This window comes from Silene latifolia, chromosome X, assembly GCF_048544455.1.
Source record: "Silene latifolia isolate original U9 population chromosome X, ASM4854445v1, whole genome shotgun sequence".
Taxonomy (NCBI): Eukaryota; Viridiplantae; Streptophyta; class Magnoliopsida; order Caryophyllales; family Caryophyllaceae; genus Silene; species Silene latifolia.
The window spans coordinates 130,759,991-130,766,360 of NC_133537.1; the positions used below are offsets into that span (position 1 = coordinate 130,759,991).

The following is a 6,370-nucleotide window of genomic DNA, read 5'->3' on the forward strand; positions in this document are numbered from 1 at the left end:
AAATGACTCTCGTACGCCCTGGATAATGCCATCCACTATCCAAAGATTCTGAGTAAAGGGTGAGGGTACGTATTGGGAAGCCCTTTAATCGGACACCCAATCCCGCCCGCGTTAGCGGCCTCTACTGATCGTTCGTGGTTGTTTAAGTGCAAGAGTTGATAAAACGGTAAATGCATGAATGCACATCCAAAAGTCTTAACCTAACATGTGAGCTTTTTAAGTCGGTTCATTAATCCAAATATCAAGCATAAGATGTCAAGTTGGATTTAGATTGATTTGCATGTGAGAACGGAAATTAAACATCCATTTACCAAGTTCGGATTATGATGCTTAACACGATCCATTATTTGAAAAAGAGTGTTTAAAAGACAAAGTATAAAATGCAAACCCATCAATCTGATCCGTCACGTATTCGGATTAACCGTAATCGGGATCATCCTAGACAAGTATCAAAATGAGACAGAACAGTGCCAGGCAGCCCTGTTAAGGCGCGAGCCTATTGGCGAGGTAAAGGGGGCTGCCCAGGTTTTGAAAGGCGGAAACAGACAGCCTCTAGGGGCGCGAGCCATGAGCCGACCCAAGGGGCGTCTCCTGGTTGTTAAAAAGGTTGTTTAAAACCTTATTTGTGAATAAATGATTTGCAAGTATGATTTGCATGACTCGGAAAAATTACTATAATATTATTAATATTCGTTGTCGGATTTGCATGTTTGAAAAGCATGATTTACAAATAAAAATGTAAAATATTTGATTTGAACTAATTATGTTAAGTTCGATTATTTGTAATTAGTCAAGTTTGTCATCGTACTCGGATTAAACCGACATGGTATAAAGAACCAAGGATGATTATGAATTATGACTAATACTTTTACAAATGTAAACAAATGTGAAAAATGGTAAATAAAATAAAAGGGTGTTAAAATACCCATTAAAATGTAATTAACCATAAAATCATCGAGTCACGGAATAAACCGTCATGGTATGAAAAACCAAGGATGATTTTTGTAATGGCCAAAATATGTTTATTATAAAAATGAATTAAAATGGTAAATAAAAGAAAAGGATTTCTTTGAAAATGTAATTAACCAATTAATATTACCGAGTCACGGATTAAACCGTCATGGTATAAGGAACCAAGGGTGATTATGATTTATGGTTAAAAAGTTAGTCATAAAAATGGTTTGAAACATTCGAAATGCTAAAAACCGTAAAAGGAAAGAAGTAAAAATAAAAGAAAGTGTTGAACGAAAGACGAACTCAAACACGTTTGAGTCTGACCTGGGCACCCCATTGAGGCGCGAGCCACTTTGCACAATAAGGGGCTTCTGCCTCAGGCCAAAAGTCGGTATTGGAATTTGAATCGTGTTATGCATCGTTCGTGCTTATAGACTCATCAAAACAATAAAGACATGAAATAAAGTGAGTTGTTTACACCCTCAAACTTACGTGTACTGATATTTTGCGATGTAGACGACTTTAGAGACAAGTTTTCTCGTAGCGACTACTCACGATCAAGAAGTTTAAAAAGAGTGCCTTAGAAAAGGACTTTGTTTTGAAAATGAGTTGAAAATATGTTAATTAAAACATGTTGATTGATGAATTGAGTTGGTCAAATGGGTCGGTCGAATGCACGGCGACGGTACCAAACAATATGTGTAAGGCTTGTGTTTACGATCGGTAGGTCGTAAACACGTGTCGATTTTGTGACTTAGGAAGTCGAGTCTAGAAGTTTAAGGGAGATGTGAGGGGGCGGACGCTCGCGTAAGGATTTTGTTGTGTGAAGGGTGGTATTTATAGAGAAATGTGGGATGGTAGGTCGGTCGATTTTGCTTGGAGGCTAAGGAGACATCCCATTGAGGCGCGAGCAAGCCTGCTATGCAATGGGGTGCCCTATCCTTTTCAATTTGGACGTGGCCAATTCTCCATCCATTGTTTAGTTGGTTTGATATGTGGTATTCATATAGGATGTCGTGTAACAATTTGGGCATATACTAAGATGATTTTGGTGTTACTTGAGGTAGGTGTTTTGTGTGCTTGACTCGGATTTGACCCGTGTGAGTCCGGATTTGAATTTCGAGTCGGTTTTGGGTCCGAAGACGGTTTTGAATCTAATTAGGGTCATTTTAATGGAAATGACATGATAAAGACATTCATGGCATTATTTTTGACATTCAAGATTTGGGTTGACTCGGGTTGACTCAGGTTTACTCGAGTTGCTGGTTTCTGAGTCGGTTTTGGGTACAAAGACGGTTTTAACTCTAAATAGTATTATTTTAATGCAAATGAAGTTAGAAAAATTTTAAATCATTTTTCATACTCATGTAGTGCATTAAACCGTCTCATGTATAGCCAATCCACGCACGCATATCAAAAACACGTTATAGTCCGATCATCATCGGGTGGTTTTTGGAAGGTACAGATACTAGATATTATCTACAGAGCCCCCACTTTGACTGCGACTTGTACAGGGTAAAAGTCCAAGTATAATCTCCAGGTCAATCGAAGATTACAACCTGAAGACCATTCCAACGTCGAGGCGGCTCAAAAGGGTTTGAGCCAAGGACCTGCCGTCGGGAAGGGCGACATCGAGGTGACTCGAGGATTCGAGTCAAGGACCTGCCGTCGGGAACATTTTAGAGTCTGTCGACTTCCGATTCGGGTCGTTTAAAGTCCATTAGACTACGTATAAAGGCTCGCCAGCCACAAGAAGGAGTCATACCCGAGGCATCTTCGGGGTACGTCCTTAAATCTTTTGCGCGCAAAGGCTCGCCAGCCGGTGTTGAAGGCCATGCGTTTTGAGGCTCGCCAGCCATAGGAAGGAGTCATACCCGAGGAATCTTCGGGATATGTCCGTGAATTGCTTTTTGTGCGCGTGGAAAAGTTTGCCAGCTGTGATAAGGAGGCGTACCCGAGGCATCTTCGGGATACGTCCTTGAGTTGTACCTTGTTTGCGGACAAAGGCTCGCCAGCTTGTGAAAAGGAGTCGTACTCGAGGCATCTTCGGGATACATCCTTGAGTTGTATCTTGTTTGCGGACAAAGGTTCGCTAGCCATGGTGGTCGAAAGATCGACTGTTGGAAATAGCATGTGTGACATCCATTTGAAAATCGGCACTCGCTTGGGAGTTAGAAACTTCTCGGGACTCGCCGGGGATATGAGTTGTTGCTCGCTGGGAGGTAGCGTATGCCATGTAATCGACGAGGTTAAAGCCCTTGGACTTGATGGGTCGCCGTTTGTTGGGAAGAACCCAATACTCAATTGGAGTGAGTTTATCTTCTCAAGATTATCTGCATGGTTAGTGACCACACAAATCCGCAGTCGCATAGACAAGCACGTTGAATGCCAGCATATTGGCACATAAGCACATAAGCATGTGAGCAGTTAGCATATAAGCAACTAGCATGTAATATCTCACGCGAAGGGAGATAGAATTTTTGAATGTTGTGAAGCTTAAAGGCGAGTCTTGTTACTCGTTGATGTGACCATAATTAGCGCATATTTAGCCCCCGAATTAGCCTTGTTCCCATGCTTTATAGTGCATATTTGGGTCGTTTATTATCTTTAGTTCTTTGTTTTGCATATTCTTTAAAATTTTGATCCCTTGGTAGGAAAGGAGTAAGAATCTTGCATTTTCATGGCAAAACGAGACTAAATTGATCGAATCCAATGACCAAGCATCAAGGAGAGACAAGTTTAGAAGGCCTTTGTACATATTATAGTAGATGAGCAATGTTGAGAAAGGATCCTTGAGTCCCCAAGGAAATCCCCAAGGAATTTATGAAGAAAAGGGAAGAAAAGAAGAAGAAATCTTGCTGAAGAACAATCCGTGCGGATTGACTACAATCCGGCCGTCCTCCACCTGCACAATCCGTGCGGTTTCATCCCAAGACGCTCGGGTTAGCACTGCCACAATCCGCCCGAATTCCTCCAAAGCCGCTCGTGTTCCACCGCCAGAATCCGCCCGTCCCGACACTAATCCGCTCGGATTCTCTCTGCCGTAATTTCGTCTTCTCCAAGCTACAAAGAAAGAAGCCCTTCCTTGGAAAAATACCGGCTCCTCCCTGCTCAATCTAAAAAGTGTAATTACTAGTTTAGCCCATAGTTAACCCTAATGCATCCCCCTAATTTCCACTATAAATACCCCATTAGTCTAATTAGACGAGCATGCTCTTCTTATCAATAATTAGAGTAGTTAATACAAATCAAATCTCTCTTTAATTTTGTAATCAACAATTAATCAAGTTCTAATACAAGTTTTATTTCCTTAATCTCTCTTTTTTTCATCCTTTATTTTGGGTAATTGAAGATTATTTGGGTTATTATTGGGAGATTGACAACCTCTCATTCAAGCATCAAGTACTTCTTTTATCTTTGCTTTATTATTGGAATCATTAGTAGGTATAATTCTCTTAATTCCTCTTTAATTATTGTTAATTACTTTCATTTATTCATCATGTTTCCTTTTGTTGGAATGATTGACAACCTTGCTAGCATGATCAACATGATAATGAGTGAGTAGTCTCTTAGCTAGGGTTAATGGGTGATTAGCGGAAACCAACATGGGGAATGATTCATGCTTAAATTAATATGCTTTCATGTTTTATTTGCTTGCTTGTTTTGATCTCAACTCATGCACATGTTATATTTGATGAAATGCTAAGCCTATGAATCCTTGCATTTACCACCATCTCCTATCTTTTCAATGAGACTTGTAAGACATAACCCAACTCGAGTCTCATTAGACCATGCATGTTGTTGAGTAGGGAAGACTAAGTCGACTTGTAGGTGTTGTACAATCTAATCGATTCGGCTCCGGGACCCAAACTTTCCTAGGATTGTAAGATATAACCCAACTCAATCCATCACAACAATAATTGCTTGCTTATAATTTGAGAACATGTTTGTATGATCAATTCCCATGATTCCCCTATGATCCCATGACACCCTAGTGCTTTTTAATCAATTGTTTACAACCCTTTTATTTTATCTTGCTTGTTTATTTCCATTGATATTTTAGTTTAGTGACCTTCTACATCAACCCAATTTGTGACACCCCTAAGACACCACTAGTTGCAATAGAAATCTCATTTCAATACCCGTCCCTTGGGATCCGACCTTTACTTGCCTCTTTACTAATTGTAGAGTTGTTTGTGAAGCTATAAATTGTGTTTTGATTCGGACGTGACCCAACGACCACACCTTAAATTGTGAACACGAAATGGACCGATCAAAAATGGCGCCGTTGCCGGGGACGGTGTTTACTTGATTTAGATTTCCTTTTATTGTTATTAGTTGTGTCTTTCTTCGCATTGGGGAATTAAAATCCTCAAGGTTTGTTCTAATTGTTTTCGAGTTGTTTGATATTTTGCATGTCTAGAAGGTCACAAGGTGATTTGTTACCTTTTGACCGTGAAATTGAAAGAACCTTGACGAACAATAGGAGATTTGCTAGGAGGAATTTGAGAGGTATTAGTGAGGTTGTTCAACCAACTATTGAGTTCATCAACCCTTTTGCAAGAGAAGGAGCGGAGAAACCATTACACAATACCACCCAAAATCAACCTACAATGCCTAAATTCTCGTCACATTCCGTACCCACCGAGGAGAACCTACCCAATGGTACTTCTACACCACAACATCTAACCGGAAATTTTATTGCCAAATCCGCCTTTATCCAATTAGTCGAAAGGAGCCAATTTGGGGGGATGCCTAGTGAAGACCCTCATTCTCATATGGAAACCTTTTGCGACTATTGTGATGCGATTTCTCAAACCGGTGTGACTCAAGACCAAATTCGATGGGTCTTATTTCCTTTTTCTCTAATCGGCACCGCAAAACAATGGTTGAAGGGCCTTGATAAGGCCACTCTCGAAATTGATTCTTGGAAGAAGTTGGCTCTAGCTTTCTACAAAAAATTCTACCCACCGGAAAAGACTAACATGCTAAGAACTCAAATTACGGGTTTTAAGCAAAGGGATGAAGAATCTTTGTATGAAGCTTGGGAGCGATTCAAGGGAATTTGTCGCTCATGTCCTCATTATGGACTTAGCGAATGGTTCTTGGTACAACAATTTTGGAACGGTTTATATGAAAATTCAAGGAACATTCTCAACATGGTATCAAATGGAATGTTCACCGAAGTTGATGACAATCAAACATGGAACAAAATTGAGGAAATGGCGGTCCATAACTCACAATATAGTAGACCTCGCAAGGCTACTAGAGGAGGAAAGCATGAAGTGGACTCCGTTACTCAATTGGGTGCTCAACTTAGTGCTCATATTGACACAATTAATTTGAAGTTTGAAAAAGCTATGGCTAGACTTGAAGAAGTCTCAAAATCACCAAAGCATCATGTTAATGCCATGAC

At 40.2% G+C, this 6,370-nt stretch overlaps 1 non-coding gene across 1 annotated transcript; it reads right to left on the reverse strand.

The window, feature by feature from the left end:
- Positions 1-5,939: 5,939 nt before the first annotated feature.
- On the reverse strand, positions 5,940-6,046 carry LOC141625840 (small nucleolar RNA R71). The gene has a single exon (XR_012535590.1). It is a non-coding gene; the product is annotated as a small nucleolar RNA R71 (small nucleolar RNA).
- Between the last annotated feature and the right edge of the window lie 324 nt (positions 6,047-6,370).